The sequence below is a fragment of the Stegostoma tigrinum genome, chromosome 8 (genome assembly GCF_030684315.1).
Source record: "Stegostoma tigrinum isolate sSteTig4 chromosome 8, sSteTig4.hap1, whole genome shotgun sequence".
Lineage (NCBI taxonomy): Eukaryota > Metazoa > Chordata > Chondrichthyes > Orectolobiformes > Stegostomatidae > Stegostoma > Stegostoma tigrinum.
This window is the reverse complement of record NC_081361.1, coordinates 33,429,679-33,450,137: the sequence shown is the minus strand read 5'-3', so window position 1 is coordinate 33,450,137 and position 20,459 is coordinate 33,429,679.

Sequence of the window (20,459 nt, the reverse complement as noted above, 5' to 3'; positions counted from 1 at the left end):
TAGACAATAAGAATGTGGATAGGAATTCATTGCTAAGCCAGAGAATCACACAATAATTGAAACCATTTTTTTAAAAACCTTTTTATATGAACCAATAACATCTATGTGAAAGAACATACAAACAAGAGTGGGCCTTTCAAGAAATCTAGCACATCGCCACCATTCACGTTGGTTCATGACTAGTTGTCTCCACCAAAGACATTTTTCTGCGCAATCTCCATATTCCTTGAAGTCAATAATCCCTAGAAATCAATCAATTTCTGACTTGAACATGCTCATTGTTTGAGATTTTATAATAGTGCAGCATGGAGAATTCTAAAGAATTGCCACACTCTGTGCTAAGGAAGCAAGGGAAAAAGAGGGGATGTTTTGGATTGCGTACTCATTAACCGAGAGGAGGTGTTTACAGCCTTAGAGTGCATTAAGGTGGAAAAATCCCAGGTCCTGATCAAGTCCTTCCTTGGATGTCATGGGATGCTTGGGAAGAAATTACAGAGGCCCCTGCAAAGATTTTTGCTTCATCTTCAGCCATTTTTTTTATCTTTATTCATTCACAGAATGAGGGTCGTTTCTGGCTGGGCATGATTTGTTGTCCAATCCACATTGTCCAGAGGGCAGTTAAGAGGCAATCACATTGCTGTGGGCCTGGAGACACATATAGGCCGGTCTAGGTAAAGATAGCAGTTTCCTTCCCTAAAGGACAATAGTGACTCAGAGGGGTTTTTCCGACAATCAGCAAAGGGCTCACGGTGAAGTTCTGGAAGACTGGAAAGTGGTTAATGTTGTTCCATTGTTTAAAAAAGGTAGCAAAGACAAGCCAGAGAACTTTAGGCCAGTGAGCCTGACATCAGTGCAATTTAGTGGAGAGGATATTGAGCGACAGGATCAACCAACATTCAGGTAGTCAAGGATAACACGGTGTGAAGCTGGATGAACATAGCAGGCCAAGCAGCATCAGAGGAGGAGGAAAGTTTGACGTTTCAGATCAGGACACTTCTTCAGAAAACTTGGCCTGCTGTGTTCATCCAGCTTCTCACCGTGTTATCTCAGATTCTCCAGCAAGGCAGTTCCTACTATCTTCGGATAATCAACGTCTGTTTAGGGATAGTCAGCACGGATTTATGCATGGGAAGTCATGTCTGACCAATCTTTTAGAGTTTTATGAAGAGGTAACCATGAGGATGGATGAGGGTTGTCTATCTAGACTTTAGTAAGGCCTTTGACAAGGCCCCACACTGCAGGTTAGTCATGAAAGTTAGGTTGAATGGTGTCCCGGAAGAGCTAGCTAACTGGATTCAAAATTGGCTCAATGGTAGGAAGCAGATGGTGATGGTTGAAGGTTGATTCTCAGACGGGAGGCCTGTGACTATTGATGTGCCACATTGGTCAGTGCTGGGACTTCTGTTATTCACATAAATGATCTGGATGTGAATTTACAAGGCATGATCAGTAAGTTTGCAGATGATACTGGGGATCCTCTTGGAAGGAGCGATCATAGTATGGTCAAATTTAAAATACAGTTGGAGTGTGAGAAGGTTAAATCCAGTACCTATGTCCTGTGCTTAAACAAAGGAGACCATGAAGGAATGAGGGAGGAGTTAGCTGGGGTAGAATGGGAGCAAAACCTTTATGGTGGGTAAATTGAGGAACAGTAGAGGACTTTCAAAACAATTTTTCACAGTGCTCAACAGAAGTATATTCCAGTGATAAGGGAGGACTATAGGAAAAGAGAGAGCCAGCCATGGATGTCTAAGGAAATAAAGAAAAGTATCAGATTGAAAAAAAAACACATACAAAAAAAGCAGAGAGTATTGGGAAAGCTTTAAAGGCCACCAGAAAGCTACAAATGTAGTTATAAAGAAAGGTAAGATAGATTATGAGACTGAGCTAGATCAGAATATAAAAACAGGCAGCAAAAGTTTCTATAAGTATGTAAATCATAAAAAAGTGGCAAAGGTAAACGTTGGCCCTTTAGAGGATGAGAAGGCCAATTTAATAACTGGGAATGAAGAAATAGCTGAGACATTAAACAATTATTTTGTGTCGGTCTTCACAGTGGAAGATGCAAATAATAACATGCTGAAAACTAATTGAAGAAGGTTATAGCAGGTGAGGAACTAGAAACTATCATTATCACTAAGGAGGCAGTGCTGAGCAAGCTACTGGGGCTGAAGGTAGACAAGTCTCCTGGCCCTGATAGGTGATGGGGGAAATAGCAAATGCACTAATAAATTATTTATCAAAATTCACTGGACTCTGGGGTCGTTCCCACAGAGAGGAAAACAGCCAATGTGATGCCACTGTTTAAAAAAGGAAGTAGACAAAAAGCAGGTAATTGTAGGCCAGTTAGTTTAACTTCGGGAGTGGGGAAAATGCTTCATTCTATCATTAAGGAAGAAATAGCAAGACGTCTGGATATAAATTGTCCCATTGGGAACACCCAGCGTGGGTTCATGAAGGATAGGTCATGTTCAGCTAATTTGGTGGAATTCTTTGAAGACATTACTCGCATGGTGGACAATGGGGAACCAGTGGATGTGGTGTATCTGGATTTCCAGAAGGCACTTGACAAGGTGCCACACCAAAGGCAGCTACACAAGATAAAGTTGCATGGTATTACAGGTAATGTATTTGCATGGATAGAGGATTGGTTGACCAGTAGAAAGCAAAGGGTAAGGGCAAATGGGTGTTTTTCTGGTTGGCGGTCAGAGGCTAGTGGTGTGCCTCCGGGATCAGTGTTGGGACTGCAATTGTTTACAGTTTACATAGATGATTTAGAGTTGGGGACTAAGTGTGGTATGTCAAAATTTGCAGATGTCACTAAGGTGAGTGGTAGATCAAAGTGTGCAGAAGACACTGAAAGTTTGCAGTAGAATATAGACAGTCAAAGTGAGTGGGCAAAGGTCTGGCAGATGGACTACAATGTTGATAAGGGTGAGGTCATCCATTTTGGTAGGAATAACAGCAACATGGACTATACTTTAAATGGTAAAATATTGCAACATGCTGCTGTGCAGAGGGACTTGGGTGTCCTTGTGCACGAATCGCTAAAAGTAGGATTGCAGGTGCAGCAGGTAATTAAAAAGGCAAATGGAATTTTGTCTGCCATTGCTCGAGGGATGGAGTTTATACACAGGGAGGCTATGCTGCACCTGTATAGGGTCCTGGTGAGGCCACACCTGGAGTACTGTGTGCAGTTTTGGTCTCCTTACTTGAGAACAGATGTACTAGCACTGGAGGGGGTGCAGAGGAGATTCACTCGGTTGATTCCAGAGTTGAGAGGGTTGGATTATGAGGAGAGACTGAGTAGGCTGGGATTATACTCATTGGAATTCAGAAGAATGAGGGGAGATCTTATAGAAATATAAAAGATTATGAAGGGAATAGGCAAGGTGGTGTCAGGGAGGTTGTTTCCACTAGCAAGTGAAACTAGGACTGGAGAGCATCACCTCAAAATAAAGGGAAGCAGATGTAGGACTGAGGTCAGGAGGAACTTCTTCACCCTAAGGGTTGTGAATCTGTGGAATTCCCTGCCCAGTGAAGCGGTTGAAGCTACCTCACTGAATGTTTTTAAGGCAAAGCTAAATAAATTTTTGAACAGTAAAGGAATTAAGGGTTATGGTGTGCGAGCGGGTAAGTGGAACTGAGTCTCAAAAAGATCAGCCATGATCTTATTATATGTTAGGGCAGGCTCGAGGGCCCAGATGGCCTACTCCTGCTCCCCGTTCTTATATTCTTATCCAATATTAGCAGGTATCATTGATGGCGAAGAAGGTTATCAAAAATTAGAAAAGGATCTTGATCAAATAGGGAAGTGGGCTGATGCAATTCGGTACAGATATGTGTGGGGTGTTGCACTTTGGAAAGTCAAACTAAGGTAAGGACTTATACAGAAAATTTTAAGGTCCTGAGGAGTGTTGTGGAACAGGTGGAGCTAGGAGTGCAAGTACATTGATCATTGAAAGCAGCATCACAGGTGGACAGGGGTGGTTAGCATGCTGGCCTTCACCGGTTGAGGCATTGAATATAGGAGTTGGGGTGTTGTGTTACAGTTGTATAAGTTGTTGGAGAGGCTGCACTAGGAGTATTGTGTACAGTTTTGGTCACTCTGTTATTGGAAATATATTGTTAAACCAGAAAGTGTGCAAAGAAGGATGTTGCCAGGACCAGTAGGCCTGAGGAAGAGGTTGGTCAGGGTAAGACTTTATTCCTCGTAATGTAGGAGAATGAAGGGTGACATTATTGAGGTGTATAAAATCATGCAGGGCATAGATAGGATGAATGCATATCGTCTTTTTCCCAGGGATAGGGAATTGAAAACTAGGGGCCATAGGTTTAAGGTGGGAGGGGAAAGATTTAAGAAGGACCTGAGGGGCAACTTCTTCATGCAGAGAGTGATACATATATGGAATGGGTTGCCAGGGAAAGTGGTTGGGGCAGGTACAATAACAACATTAAAAACCATTTGGATAGGTACATGGATGGGAATGGTTTAAAGGGATATGGACCAAAAATGGGCAATTGGAAATAGCTGAGTGGGCACCATGGTCAGCATGGACCAGTTTGGGCTTGTTTTCCATGCTGTATTACTCCATGACTCTCAGAAATTCATCCCTATCTCAGTTTACATGCCTATTTCTTATTGTGAGGAATGTCAACAGGTTCCAGGCTCACCAGCCAGGATAAACACCCTGTTTACATTTCACACAAGAGAATACAGGCCTGGTTGCATCAGTGTCTCCTCATAAGGCAACCACAATCTTTCAGGGATTGGTCTGTCACACTCCCTGTGTGGTAAATATATTCTTTCATAGGTAAGGAGATCAAAATTACACATATACTCTGGTCTTACTTTTACTTTTGTACTCAAAATCCCCTTGCAATGAAGGCCAACATACTAATTGTATTCCTCATCAATTGTTGTATGTACGTGCTAACATTTAGTGACTCATGAATAACGACACCCAGGTCCCTTTGGACACTAATCCATCCTCATCTCTCACCATTAAGAAATAGTCTGTTCTGCTTTTTCCTACTCAAGGGGATAATTTCACATTAGCTCCCATTATATTCTACTTGCCATGTTCTTGCCCAATCATTTCGCCTGTTCAAGTTGGCTAGAAGGGTCCCGGCCCAAGACATCAACTTTCCTGTTCTTCTGATGTTGCCTGGCCTGCTGTGTTCCTCCAACTCCATAAGGTGTTATGTCTGATGCTAGCATCTGCAGTACTTGCTATCTCTGCTAGAAATCTCCTTGCATTTTTCTCGCAGTTTGCTTTCCCATCTATTTTTTGTGTCATCAGCAAATTTGGAAACATGTAAATCAGTTCCTATACCAAATCATTTATAAAGAATGTGAAAAGGAGTGACTTTAGCACTGATCCTTATGGTAACATACTGTAAGTCTTAGAAAGGCATAATTATTCATACTCAATGCTTTCTGCCTGATAACCAATTTTCAGTCCATACAGATATATTACCTTGTAATCCTATGCAATCTAATTTTGATTCCCAATGTCCTGTGTAGGATCTTATAAAAAGCCTTTTCGAAGTCCAAATATACAACATCCACTGAGTCTCTATTATCAATGCTGCAAGTAACGACTTCAAAAACTCCCAAAAAGTTGATCAAACATGACTTCCTTTTCATAAATCCCGTTGATTCTGCCCAATCTATGATTATTTTCTGTGTTCAGTTATCACACCCCTTGTAAAATTTTCTCTACCACTGACATCAAACTAAGACATCTGTTGTTCTCCTTTCTCCCTCTCCCTCCTGATTTAAATATTTGGGTTACATCTGTTCCTTTCCAGGCTACAGGAACATTTCCAGTATCGATAGAATGTTGTGACTTAACCATCGATGTATCCGCTATCACATTAGCTATGTTCTTCAAAACACTGGAACATTGTTCATCTATTCCAGAGGATTTATCAATGTTCAATCTAGTTAACTTTTCAACCAGTGTATCTTAACACTTGTTTCTTTCACTTACACGAGTCCCTTGATTGCGTTGTATTTCTGGAAGACCTTCAGTATCTTCTTTCATGAAAACAGAGATGAATACTTTACCTACTTTCTCCACCATTTCCTAAACTCCACTATAAGTTCTTCTGGTTTCATCTATAATAGAGCCACATTTTTTCCACTTAAGTCTTTTTGCTTTCATATTACTAAAGAAGATTTAACAGCTCCTCACCTTTCTGCTTCTTGCTGGTTTGCATTCATATTCTGTTCTTTTTGTATTTCGTCATCAGCCCCTTGTCCCTCTTCTGCTGGGTTCTGAACTGGTCCTAGTCTTCATGCTTATCTGACATCCTTATAAACCACATCCTATCATCTAATACACTTTCTACCTTCTTTAGTTTCCCATTTGGTGCTTGTGCCTTAAAGGAGCATATCTGTTGTAGATCATGCAGAATTACTTTAAATACAAGTCATTGCCTGTCACCCATTAAATCTTTCAGTGCATTTCCTAAACCTCCCACCTCACTTCCCTCTCATATCTTAGTTTCCTTTGTTCAGATTTGCCATCCTAGTTTCAGAATGCACTATGTTACACTCAAACTTATCAGGCAATTCTATCACGTTATGGGCTGTATTTCCAAAAGGCTCCTTAACAGCAAAGTTATTAATTAGTCCTTCATTAATGCATAATACTAAATTGAAAATAGCGCCACCTTTGTTGTTTATTCAATGTATTGTTCTAGAGACCCATTTCATACATATTCTAGGAATTCATCCACACAGCATTAGTGGTGATTAGGTTCACAGAAACAAAGAATTTATTTGAGCAAAATAAGGCCATTCAGTCCATCATATCTGCACCAGTTGCCTGAGTATTTTGGTTTCGTGCTACTCTTCTGCCTTTTCCCTGTAACTCTGCGTGTTGATTTTATTTAGAACACCATCCAATGTCCCGTTGAATGCTTAAGTTGAACCTGCCTCCGCCACACTTCCAGTCAGAGTATTCTCGATCCTAACCACTCACTTTGCGAAAAAAGTGATCATTCATGGTTGCTTCTTTTGCAAAACAGTTTAAATTTGTTCCCACTGGTTTTCGATCCTTTTATGAGTGGGAATAGTTCCCCCCACAGACTCTATCCAGACCACACATGATTTTGAAAACTTGTATCAGATTTCCCTTTAGCCTTCTTGCCTCTGTGAAAAACCACCAGAACCTCCTCAATTGATCCTCATAACTAAAGTTTCTCATCCCTGAAACCATTTTTTTAAGCCTTTAGTGCACTCTCTTACATGTCAAACTCATTGCTAAAGTTCAGTCCCAGATCTGTACACTATGCACAAGCTGATGTTTAACTGGTGTCCTACGTAGGTTTAACATAAACTTGCTGCTCCTGTTCTCCATGTGACTATGAATAAGGTCGAGAACTTTGTATTGTATTTTATATTAACTGCTCTTGTTTTCTGCCCTGTCACTGTTAATAACATTTGCATGTATACACCTACATCTCTCTTCTTTTGCATATCCCTTAGGATAAAACCCTATATTTGAAAATCTCCATGTTTTTTGTACTAAAAAGTGTCACCTCATACTTCTGTTCATCTGACATCTATCTGCCCACTCCACCGTCTTGTGAATGTCCTTCTGAGGTTCTACTATATGTACGTGGAAATTGAAGGAGCCCATCATTACTGTATTGCTCACCTTATATGTGTCTTCAATTTTCCGATTTGTACCATGCCTGACATTACCACTGTTGTTTTGTTGGGTTAGAAGCCGATCGGGTGTATAAAGTTCTAAAAGGTGAGGGCGAACAGCCAGAAATCGTGTTACATATTGGCACAAATGATATAGCCAGAAATAGGTTTGAGGATATAAAAAGTGATTTCAGGGAGTTAGGATGGAAGCTGCAGAGCAGGACGAACAGAGTAGTGTTCTCTGGTTTACTACCGGTGCCACGAGATAGCGAGGTGAGGAACAGGGAGCGGGCGCAGCTGAACACGTGGCTACGCAGCTGGTGTAGGAGGGAGGGCTTCAGATATGTTGATAATTGGGATGCCTTCTGGGGAAGGTGGGACCTGTACAAGAAGGACGGGTTGCATCTGAACTGGAAGGGGACCAATGTCCTGGGTGGAAGGTTTGCTCGAGTAGTTCGAGAGGGTTTAAACTAGTATGGCAGGGGGGTGGGAACCTGAGCTGTATACCAGAGGTGAGCGTTGATGCAGGTGAGGCAGTAGCAAGAGGTAGACCAGCTAGTGGGAAGGATTTTCCTGGGAAGGAACCAAGGGATCGGTTAAAGTGTGTTTGCTTTAATGCAAGGAGTATCAGGAATAAAAGTGATGAACTTAGAGCATGGATCAGTACCTGGTGCTATGATGTTGTGGCCATAACAGAGACATGGGTTTCTCATGGGCAGGAATGATTGCTGGATGTTCCAGGGTTTAGAACATTTAAAAAGAATAGGGAGGGGGGAAAAAGAGGAGGGGGTGTAGCACTACTAATCAGAGAGGGTATCACAGCTACAGAAGCTTCCTTTGTCGAGGAAGATCTGCCTACTGAGTCAGTATGGGTGGAAATTAGGAACAGCAAGGGAGCAGTCACCTCGTTAGGGGTTTACTACAGGCCCCCCAATAGCAGCAGGGAGATTGAAGAAAGCATAGGTCGACAGATTTTGGAAAAGTGTGCACGCAGTAGGGTTGTTGTAATGGGTGACTTTAACTTTCCTAATATTGATTGGAACCTCCTTAGAGCAGAAGATTTGAGTGGAGCTGTTTTTGTAAGGTGTGTTCAGGAGGGTTTCCTAACGCAGTACGTTGACAGGCCGACGAGGGGAGAGGCCATTCTAGACTTGGTGCTCGGAAACGAGCCGGGGCAGGTATCAGATCTTGTGGTGGGAGAGCATTTTGGTGATAGTGACCATAACAGTCTCTCATTCTACATAGCTATGGAGAAGGAGAGGATTAGGCAGAATGGGAGGATATTTAATTGGGGAAGAGGAAACTATGATGCGATTAGACACGAGTTAGGAAGCATGGACTGGGAGCAGTTGTTCCATGGTAAGGGAACTATAGACATGTGGAGATGGTTTAAGGAACAGTTGTTGGGAGTGATGAGTAAATATGTCCCTCTGAGACAGGCAAGACGGGGTAAGATAAAGGAACCTTGGATGACGAGAGCGGTGGAGCTTCTAGTGAAAAGGAAGAAGGTAGCTTACATAAGGTGGAGGAAGCTAGGGTCAAGTTCAGCTAGAGGGGATTACATGCAGGCAAGGAAGGAGCTCAAAAATGGTCTGAGGAGAGCCAGGAGGGGGCACGAGAAAGGCTTGGCAGAAGGAATCCGGGAAAACACAAAGGCATTTTACACTTACGTGAGGAATAAGAGAATGGTCAAAGAAAGAGTAGGGCCGATCAGGGATAGCATAGGGAACTTGTGTGTGGAGCCTGAGGAGGTAGGGGAAGCCCTAAATGAGTTTTTTGCTTCTGTCTTTACGAAAGAAACGACCTGTGTAGTGAATGAAACCTTTGAAGAGCAGGTGTGCATGCTGGAATGGATAGAGATAGAGGAAGCTGATGTACTGAAAATTTTGTCAAACATTAAGATTGACAAGTCGCCAGGCCCGGATCAGATTTGTCCTCGGCTGCTTTGGGAAGCGAGAAATGCAATTGCTTCGCCACTTGCGAAGATCTTTGCATCCTCGCTCTCCACTGGAGTCGTACCTGAGGACTGGAGAGAGGCAAATGTAATTCCTCTCTTCAAGAAAGGAAATCGGGAAATCCCCGGCAATTATAGACCGGTAAGTCTCACGTCTGTCGTCTGCAAGGTGTTAGAAAGGATTCTGAGGGATAAGATTTATGACCATCTGGAAGAGCATGGCTTGATCAAATACAGTCAACACGGCTTTGTGAGGGGTAGGTCATGCCTTACAAACCTTATCGAGTTTTTTGAGGATGTGACTAGTAAGGTTGATGAGGGTCAAGCTGTGGATGTGGTGTATATGGACTTCAGTAAGGCATTTGATAAGGTTCCCCATGGAAGGCTCATTCAGAAGGTCAGGAGGAATGGGATACAGGGGAACTTAGCTGCTTGGATACAGAATTGGCTGGCCAACAGAAGACAGCGAGTGGTAGTAGAAGGAAAATATTCTGCCTGGAAGTCAGTGGTGAGTGGGGTTCCACAGGGCTCTGTCCTTGGGCCTCTACTGTTTGTAATTTTTATTAATGACTTGGACGAGGGAATTGAAGGATGGGTCAGCAAGTTTGCAGACGACACAAAGGTCGGAGGTGTCGTTGACAGTGTAGAGGGCTGTTGTAGGCTGCAGCGGGACATTGACAGGATGCAGAGATGGGCTGAGAGGTGGCAGATGGAGTTCAACCTGGATAAATGCGAGGTGATGCATTTTGGAAGGTCGAATTTGAAAACTGAGTACAGGATTAAGGATAGGATTCTTGGCAGCGTGGAGGAACAGAGGGATCTTGGTGTGCAGATACATAGATCCCTTAAAATGGCCACCCAAGTGGACAGGGTTGTTAAGAAAGCATATGGTGTTTTGGCTTTCATTAACAGGGGGATTGAGTTTAAGAGTCGTGAGATCTTGTTGCAGCTCTATAAAACTTTGGTTAGGCCGCACTTGGAATACTGCGTCCAGTTCTGGGCGCCCTATTATAGGAAAGATGTGGATGCTTTGGAGAGGGTTCAGAGGAGGTTTACCAGGATGCTGCCTGGACTGGAGGGCTTATCTTATGAAGAGAGGTTGACTGAGCTCGGTCTCTTTTCATTGGAGAAAAGGAGGAGGAGAGGGGACCTAATTGAGGTATACAAGATAATGAGAGGCATAGATAGAGTCGATAGCCAGAGACTATTTCCCAGGGCAGAAATGGCTAGCACGAGGGGTCATAGTTTTAAGCTGGTTGGTGGAAAGTATAGAGGGGATGTCAGAGGCAGGTTCTTTACGCAGAGAGTTGTGAGAGCATGGAATGCGTTGCCAGCAGCAGTTGTGGAAGCAAGGTCATTGGGGTCATTTAAGAGACTGCTGGACATGCATATGGTCACAGAAATTTGAGGGTGCATCCATGAGGATCAATGGTCGGCACAACATTGTGGGCTGAAGGGCCTGTTCTGTGCTGTACTGTTCTATGTTCTATGTTCTATGCAGGCAAGGAAGGAGCTCAAAAATGGTCTGAGGAGAGCCAGGAGGGGGCACGAGAAAGGCTTGGCAGAAGGAATCCGGGAAAACACAAAGGCATTTTACACTTACGTGAGGAATAAGAGAATGGTCAAAGAAAGAGTAGGGCCGATCAGGGATAGCATAGGGAACTTGTGTGTGGAGCCTGAGGAGGTAGGGGAAGCCCTAAATGAGTTTTTTGCTTCTGTCTTTACGAAAGAAACCAACTTTGTAGTGAATGAAACCTTTGAAGAGCAGGTGTGCATGCTGGAATGGATAGAGATAGACGAAGCTGATGTGCTGAAAATTTTGTCAAACATTAAGATTGACAAGTCGCCAGGCCCGGATCAGATTTGTCCTCGGCTGCTTTGGGAAGCGAGAAATGCAATTGTTTCGCCACTTGCGAAGATCTTTGCATCCTCGCTCTCCACTGGAGTCATACCTGAGGACTGGAGAGAGGCAAATGTAATTCCTCTCTTCAAGAAAGGAAATAGGGAAATCCCCGGCAATTATAGACCAGTAAGTCTCACGTCTGTCGTCTGCAAGGTGTTAGAAAGGATTCTGAGGGATAAGATTTATGACCATCTGGAAGAGCATGGCTTGATCAAATACAGTCAACACGGCTTTGTGAGGGGTAGGTCATGCCTTACAAACCTTATCGAGTTTTTTGAGGATGTGACTAGAAAGGTTGATGAGGGTCGAGCTGTGGATGTGGTGTATATGGACTTCAGTAAGGCATTTGATAAGGTTCCCCATGGTAGGCTCATTCAGAAGGTCAGGAGGAATGGGATACATGGGGAACTTAGCTGCTTGGATACAGAATTGGCTGGCCAACAGAAGACAGCGAGTGGTAGTAGAAGGAAAATATTCTGCCTGGAAGTCAGTGGTGAGTGGAGTTCCACAGGGCTCTGTCCTTGGGCCTCTACTGTTTGTAATTTTTATTAATGACTTGGACGAGGGAATTGAAGGATGGGTCAGCAAGTTTGCAGACGACACAAAGGTCGGAGGTGTCGTTGACAGTGTAGAGGGCTGTTGTAGGCTGCAGCGGGACATCGACAGGATGCAGAGATGGGCTGAGAGGTTCCAGATGGAGTTCAACCTGGATAAATGCGAGGTGATGCATTTTGGAAGGTCGAATTTGAAAGCTGAGTACAGGATTAAGGATAGGATTCTTGGCAGCGTGGAGGAACAGAGGGATCTTGGTGTGCAGATACATAGATCCCTTAAAATGGCCACCCAAGTGGACAGGGTTGTTAAGAAAGCATATGGTGTTTTGGCTTTCATTAACAGGGGGATTGAGTTTAAGAGTCGTGAGATCTTGTTGCAGCTCTATAAAACTTTGGTTAGACCGCACTTGGAATACTGCGTCCAGTTCTGGGCGCCCTATTATAGGAAAGATGTGGATGTTTTGGAGAGGGTTCAGAGGAGGTTTACCAGGATGCTGCCTGGACTGGAGGGCTTATCTTATGAAGAGAGGTTGACTGAGCTCGGTCTCTTTTCATTGGAGAAAAGGAGGAGGAGAGGGGACCTAATTGAGGTATACAAGATAATGAGAGGCATAGATAGAGTTGATAGCCAGAGACTATTTCCCAGGGCAGAAATGGCTAGCACGAGGGGTCATAGTTTTAAGCTGGTTGGTGGAAAGTATAGAGGGGATGTCAGAGGCAGGTTCTTTACGCAGAGAGTTGTGAGAGCATGGAATGCGTTGCCAGCAGCAGTTGTGGAAGCAAGGTCATTGGGGTCATTTAAGAGACTGCTGGACATGTATATGGTCACAGAAATTTGAGGGTGCATACATGAGGATCAATGGTCGGCTCAACATTGTGGGCTGAAGGGCCTGTTCTGTGCTGTACTGTTCTATGTTCTATGTTCTATGAAGCAGCTCCCAGCAATGTTTACTGCCCCCTGCTACTCTGTAACTCTACCCAAAGTGATTCTACATCTTGATCATTTGATCTAAGATCCTTTCACATAAATATACTGATTTTATCCTTTATTAGGAAAGCTATCTTGCTTTTTTATTTTGCTTGCCCTTTCTAAATGGCAAACATCCATGGTCATCCTATAGGCATGTCCCTGAAATGGTAAATGAATCATACTCATGTACCTCTATTTGTGCCGTCAAATCATGACTTTTGTTGCAAATGCTGCATGCATTCAGATAAAGCCCCTTTATCATTAAGTCCCTTTTAATGTTATTCTGCATTCTGATGCCGTTTGATGCTTGCTTTTGCTTCACCTGAATTCTAATTTTGCCCTTTCCTTCTTTAACTTCTGTCACCAGTCTTGCTTCATTCCAATTTGAACTCCTTCTCAGGTTCCCATCCTCTTGCCAAGCTAGTTAAAACAGCTGTGGCAAATCTTCCTACAACCATATTCGTGCAAGAACTCCTCAGATACATTTATACATCTTGTACAGCTCTCAACTGTCCAGAAGCAGCCCCAGGGTCTCAGCAATTTGATACTTTCCCCTCCTATTCCAATTTTTCAGCCATGTGTTCAATGCTCAGTTCTCCTATTTCTATGCTTACCAGCATGTAGGACTGGAATTATCCTGAGACCACTGATTTTACAATCTTTGAAGCACCTTCCTGGCACCAGGACGTTAAGATGCCATCATAGGTCCATGTCCACAGAAGAGCCTGACTGTTCTCTTAATTAACAAATCCTTACCATTCTTGCTTCTCCACTTTTCTTCCCTCCCTCCTGTGCAGCTGAGCCATCCACGGGTCCATAGACTTGATTAGTACCTTCTGTGAAACCATTGCTTTACCAGTTTCCAAAACAGGGGAAACTAGCTCGGGTGTGAGATCATTTTAGGGGCGTCTTGAAGTACTCATCAGGTTGTCCTGCTGCATTTTCTACAACAGTGACTACAATTCAAAACTACCTTCAAACTTGTAAAATACTGTGATATATTCTTACACCGCAAAGGGTACTTTCTTCATCCAAAGCTAAAAGGTAAGTTCTAATTCACCTCAATCACCCAGCCCTGCAGTTGATAAGAAACATTGAAAATGATCCTTTCACCACCCATGCCCTCCACCTCCTCCAGGACTTCCAGTTCCCTGGCCCCCAACACCTCATTTTCACCATGGACATCCAGTCCCTATACACCTGCATTCCGCACGCAGATGGCCTCAAGGCCCTCTGCTTCTTCCTGTTCCGCAGGCCCGATCAGTCCCCCTCCACCGACACCCTCATCCGCCTAGCCGAACTCGTCCTCACCCTCAACAACTTCTCTTTCGACTCCTCCCACTTCCTACAGACTAAGGGGGTGGCCATTGGCACCCGCATGGGCCCCAGCTATGCCTGTCTCTTTGTAGGTTATGTGGAACTGTCCCTCTTCCGCACCTACACAGGCCCCAAACCCCACCTCTTCCTCCGTTGCATTGATGACTCTATCGGCGCTGCCTCTTGCTCCCCATTGGAGCTCGAACAGTTCATCCACTTCACCAACACCTTCCACCCCAACCTTCAGTTCACCTGGGCCATCTCCAGCACATCCCTCACCTTCCTGGATCTCTCAGTCTCCATCTCAGGCAACCACCTTGTAACTGATGTCCATTTCAAGCCCACTGACTCCCACAGCTACCTAGAATACACCTCCTCCCACCCACCCTCCTACAAAAATTCCATCCCCTATTCCCAATTCCTCCGCCTCCGCCGCATCTGCTCCCACGATGAGGCATTCCACTCCCGCACATCCCAGATGTCCAAGTTCTTCAAGGACTGCAACTTTCCCCCCACAGTGGTCGAGAACGCCCTTGACCGCATCTCCCGCATTTCCCGCAACGCATCCCTCACACCCCGCCCCCGCCACGACCACCCAAAGAGGATCCCCCTCGTTCTCACACACCACCCCACCAACCTCCGGATACAACGCATCATCCTCCAACACTTCCGCCATCTACAATCCAACCCCACCACCCAAGACATTTTTCCATCTCCACCCCTGCCTGCTTTCCGGAGAGACCACTCTCTCCGTGACTCCCTTGTTCGCTCCACACTGCCCTCCAACCCCACCACACCCGGCACCTTCCCCTGCAACCACAGGAAATGCTACACTTGCCCCCACACCTCCTCCCTCACCCCCATCCCAGGCCCCAAGATGACATTCCACATTAAGCAGAGGTTCACCTGCACATCTGCCAATGTGGTATACTGCATCCACTGTACCCAGTGCGGCTTCCTCTACATTGGGGAAACCAAGCGGAGGCTTTGGGACCGCTTTGCAGAACACCTCCGCTTGGTTCGCAATAAACAACTGCACCTCCCAGTCGCAAACCATTTCCACTCCCCCTCCCATTCTTTAGATGACATGTCCATCATGAGTCTCCTGCAGTGCCACAATGATGGCACCTGCAGGTTGCAGGAACAGCAACTCATATTCCGCTTGGGAACCCTGCAGCCCAATGGTATCAATGTGGACTTCACCAGCTTCAAAATCTCCCCATCCCCCACTGCATCCCAAAACCAGCCCAGCTCTTCCCCTCCACCCACTGCATCCCAAAACCAGCCCAGCCTGTCTCTGCCTCCCTAACCTGTTCTTCCTCTCACCCATCCCTTCCTCCCACCCCAGCTGCACCTCCATCTCCTACCTACTAACCTCATCCCACCTCCTTGACCTGTCCGTCTTCCCTGGACTGACCTATCCCCTCCCCACCTATACTCTCCTCTCCACCTATCTTCTTTTCTCTCCATCTTCAGTCCGCCTCCCCTTCTCTCCCTATTTATTCTAGAACCCTCACCCCCATCCCCCTCTCTGATGAATGGTCTAGGCCCGAAACGTCAGCTTTTGTGCTCCTGAGATGCTGCTGGGCCTGCTGTGTTCATCCAGCCTCACATTTTATTATCTTGGATTCTCCAGCATCTGCAGTTCCCGTTATCACTTTCTACTACTATCCAGCACTCAACTAATGACATGGTAGAATGCCTTCTTTCTCTCTCTTCGGCAAATGCATCAGTGCCTTAATGTGAGCGTATTGTTAACGACATTAAAAAGATACTTTATTCATCCGAATCATTTGTGTCTCATTTCTGGAATATTGTGACAACAATGACCCTTTGTAATGTGGAATGATTTCTCAACAGATAGTGTTGTGTCGTATGCCCAAAAAACTTTATCAATACTTTCTTGTTGCAGAAAGAATCAAGAACTTCCCAGGGCTATCTGCACATTATGTCATGGGATCAAGCTATTACCACAGCAGCGAGCCAGATGTGCTTGTCTGATTTATGTTCCAGATGTACACCCTATCATCCCATATTTCAGTTGCTTTGGTAGCTCCCTGTGGTTTCACCCTTTCATCTTTATCCACTTGCTTCAAAAGTTAGACAGATAATTACAATTGATAAATGATGGATGGGGAAACATTACTGATTTGTATGTTTCTCAGCTTCTGACAGCATTTTTTTGTAGATAATGTTTGCATTTGTATGGTATCTTTTATGACCACCACATTGTCCCAAAGCACTTGCCAACCAATAAAGTTTTCTGAAGTGTGGTGATGGTTATAGGTAGAAAGCATGACATTGAATTTGTGCACAGCAATCTCTACAGCTTTTCTTCACTGCAAGTATGGTCATTTACATAGGATTATGAAGTCTGATGTGAACAGAAACTTCTGACATTGATCAAATGAATGAGTGTGTTTGATTAATAGCTTTATGAAAGATTATGCGAGCCAATATAATTCATTTAGAATTTTGAATATTTTTGTTTTCAGTGTTGACTGCTCAGGACTACGGTTTTGTAAGGTTCACAGCTCATCTGAGAGGCTGAGGGGCCAAACCTACTGACAGAATGGGACTGACAACACAAAATTGCATGGGAGCTTCGATTGACCATCCTATGCTGAAACCAGTTAGGGTGAAGTGCAACATGTGATTGGGTTAACCACACTCCTATTTCCACTCCAGCAAAAATTACTGGAAAAGGGAATGGGCAAAGAATTCCAAAACTCAGGTCTTTATCTTTGTTTGAAATTGTAAGGGCTTTTGTTTGAAATTGTAAGGGCTTTCATAATTATTAAATTATTTCAAAGTTTACCTGGTACAAAAGACTGATTCATCCACTACTGTGCGATGTTGGAAGTAGATTTTCTAAGATATTTTTGTATTGCTATTTTTATTCAGAGTAGGAAGTTTAGAAATGCAAAACAAAATAGGGCTTATTACATTGAAGACATCTGGAAACCAAACAAGAGAACCTGGTACACAAAGGGTTCCGAGTAAGCAGCTTTCTTTTAGCGTTTCCAAATGGTCATGCTCTGAATGTCCAGTTTAGGCTGATAGCGATAAATTGTGGGATTATTTTGTTGAAGCAGTTCTCACCAATGTTCAATCCCACAGGGCTTTTATCCAGGCAAGGGTATATTGTATATCATAATAAGCACTCCAGAACCTGAAGAAAGCAAAAAAGAGAAAAGCCAATGACTAGTAGACGTAGTAATTACAGCATTTTAAGTGGTAGTTAACCCAGGCTACAATTAACACCTCAGCTTCATGAGTTAATACTACAACGTCTCCTCAAAGCATTACTTGTCAAGCTTTCATTACCCTTTTAAGATTTCCCACCTTCTGCATTACTGAGGAACGTTAAAATACTCACTTTCTACGCATCTGAGAAAGAAAAATAATATCAAAATCTTACTTCAGGGATTCAACACTGCTTCAGTCATTCATTTTCATGATTTTTGGCACACATCTTCCTCTCTCAACTGTATCAATAAACCATTTCAGCAGTCTCAGAGAACTGCGGTGACTTTTTCAAAATGCTTAATTTGGCTTCTTTTGCTACTGCAATAAATAACCTAAGTGTCATACATACGTCTATTTTGCACACATGCACCATGCAACAGCTCATGATGCCCTCACAGTAAACCAGAAGGAATAAATCAATAAAGAAGTTGTCTTTCATTCTGGTTGGTTTTTTTTTCAGAACTGCCCTGCTGTTTACTTTCTGCAAACTTAGATTTCCATCTGCTTTTGTAATGTCATGTTTTATCAATTTGAGTCAGAAAATGATGCATTGATGACTAGGAATGTGACAATGAGGTACTGATGCTTTGGAGGGAGCCTAGACAGGGCATCAACAATAAAACCTAAACTTAAGCTTCAAGAAAGAGCAAAAGCACCGCAATTGCTCTTCATTAGGGCATGGAAAATTGAGGCAATCCAAATTCTGTGAGCTACCCATAGAAATGGTGAATAAAAGCACACAGAACCCCAATGGCTCAATAGTTAGCACTGCTGCCTCACAGCACCGGGGACCTGGATTCAATTCCACCTCAGGCTACTATCTGTATGGAGTTTGCACATTCTCCCTGTGCCTGTGTTGCTTTTCTTTGGGTGCTCTAGTTTTCTCCCACAGTCACAAAGATGCGCAGGTTAGGTGGATTGGCCATGGTAAATTGCCCATGGTGTCCAGGGAGGTGCAGGCTAGGTAGAATTTCCATGGGAAATGCAGGGTTACAGGAACAGGGTAGGGGTATGGATCCATATTCTTCAGAGGGTTGGTGTGGACTCAATAGGCTGAATTCCACATTGTTGGAATTCTATGAGAATAATACTGTCAGACAAAAGGAATAAAATCCACAACATCTATACAAAAATTGAGATGTCAAAACCGAGGGTGTAAAAACGCATAGATAACTTTAGGTAAGGTGCAGGATGCAACAGAAGATTGCATTGACTTCAATAGACGTGACTGTCAGTCCGGGTGTATAATTGATCATTTTTCTTTTGCTTTTAAGTCGGCGTCACTCCTTGAGATAATAAAGTGTAGAACTGGACGAACACAGCAGGTCAAGCTGCATCAGAGGAGCAGGAAAGCTGACATTTTGGGTCTAGACCATTCTTCAGAAATGTCACTCCTTGAAGTTTTGCCACAGACAAGATAACCACATGCCAGACTTCTTGAGAGAAACCTTTATTCTGAGCTTATTAACACCTTCAAAAATGAGGTCAGTTATTATCTGCCCTATATGAGTGTTGCAAGCTAGAACAAACTTAGAGCAATGCCAAGAATGTTTGGTGATGGGAAAAACTTCAGAATGCAGAAGAAAACAATAAACGTCAAGGTAAGTGGGGGTCTTGTGATGCAGTGGCAGTGTCCCCTCCTCTAGATCAGGAGATCTAGGTTCAAGTCCCAACTGCTCCAGAGATGTGTAATAGCATTCAAGCGTACCGGGAGTGTTTCCCAATGAGTAGATTTTTAAATTCCTCGTTCTGTTTAATAGCATGTGTTTGGTGCAGTTTGACTAAGAACTTGAATTCATTAAATTATTGACTAGGATTTGCACAAAAGATAGTCATTTCCTGTCCCACCACCCCAGCAAAGCCATGCTGATTTTTAGTGACAGCAATTCAATGAGTCTCACCCTGTCACCCTTTCACCATAGCCTTGCAATCTTCAGGCGTTTATCCAATTTCTTTTTGAAAGCTACAAATGAATCTATGTTCACTTCACTTTCAGACAATGGATTCAAGATTCTAGTTACTTGCTGCATTAAAGCAAGTGCTTTCCATTGTAGCCTTTGGTTCTTTTTATCGACTACCTTGAAAATCTGTTTGTTCTGTTTCTCATCATCTCTGCCAAAGGGAATAACTTCAGTATCTAAACTGGCAACATTGTGTGATGTGTGTTCTCTGCCCATGGACAGTCCCTTGGCTCAAGTGTTAAACATCTAGAACATCCCCAGTCATCCTCCCCGAGCCCCATCTATCGTTCAGAACCCTTGACTATCTCCCAGGCCTCTACCTACCACCAACTACCTTCTAGACCTCCCAAAACTACCTTCCTGACCTCGGCTACCATCCCAATACCCCTAATTTTCTGGACATCTAGCCCCAGCTACAGGGTGCAGGGTCATAGTTCCTTGAAAGTAGTGTCACACATAGACAGGTTGGTGAAGAAGGCATCTGGCACACTTGCCTTCATTGGTCAGAGCATTTAATTTGAGATAACGCAGTGTGGAGCTAGAGGAACACCAGCAGGCCAGGCAGCATCAGAGGAACAGGAAGGCAGACGTTTAGGGTCTGGACCCTTCTTCAGAAATTAGGAAGGAGATAGAAGCAGGCGGTGCGGGGTTAGGGAGTGATGAGGTTGGAGGCTGTGGGTGGGAGGTGACCTGTGATGATGAGGTAATGGATGGTCTGGGAGATGATGTTTTGGTGTTTGGGGAAAAGGGTCATGATCAAGGGGGTGGTAGGAGGAGGTGTCAGAGAGTTGGTCCCTGGCCTCGGCGATGTAGAAGTCAGTGTGCCTTACCACAATTGCGCCTCCCTTGTCGTGTGTTTGATAATGAGATTAGGCTTGGAGTGGAGGG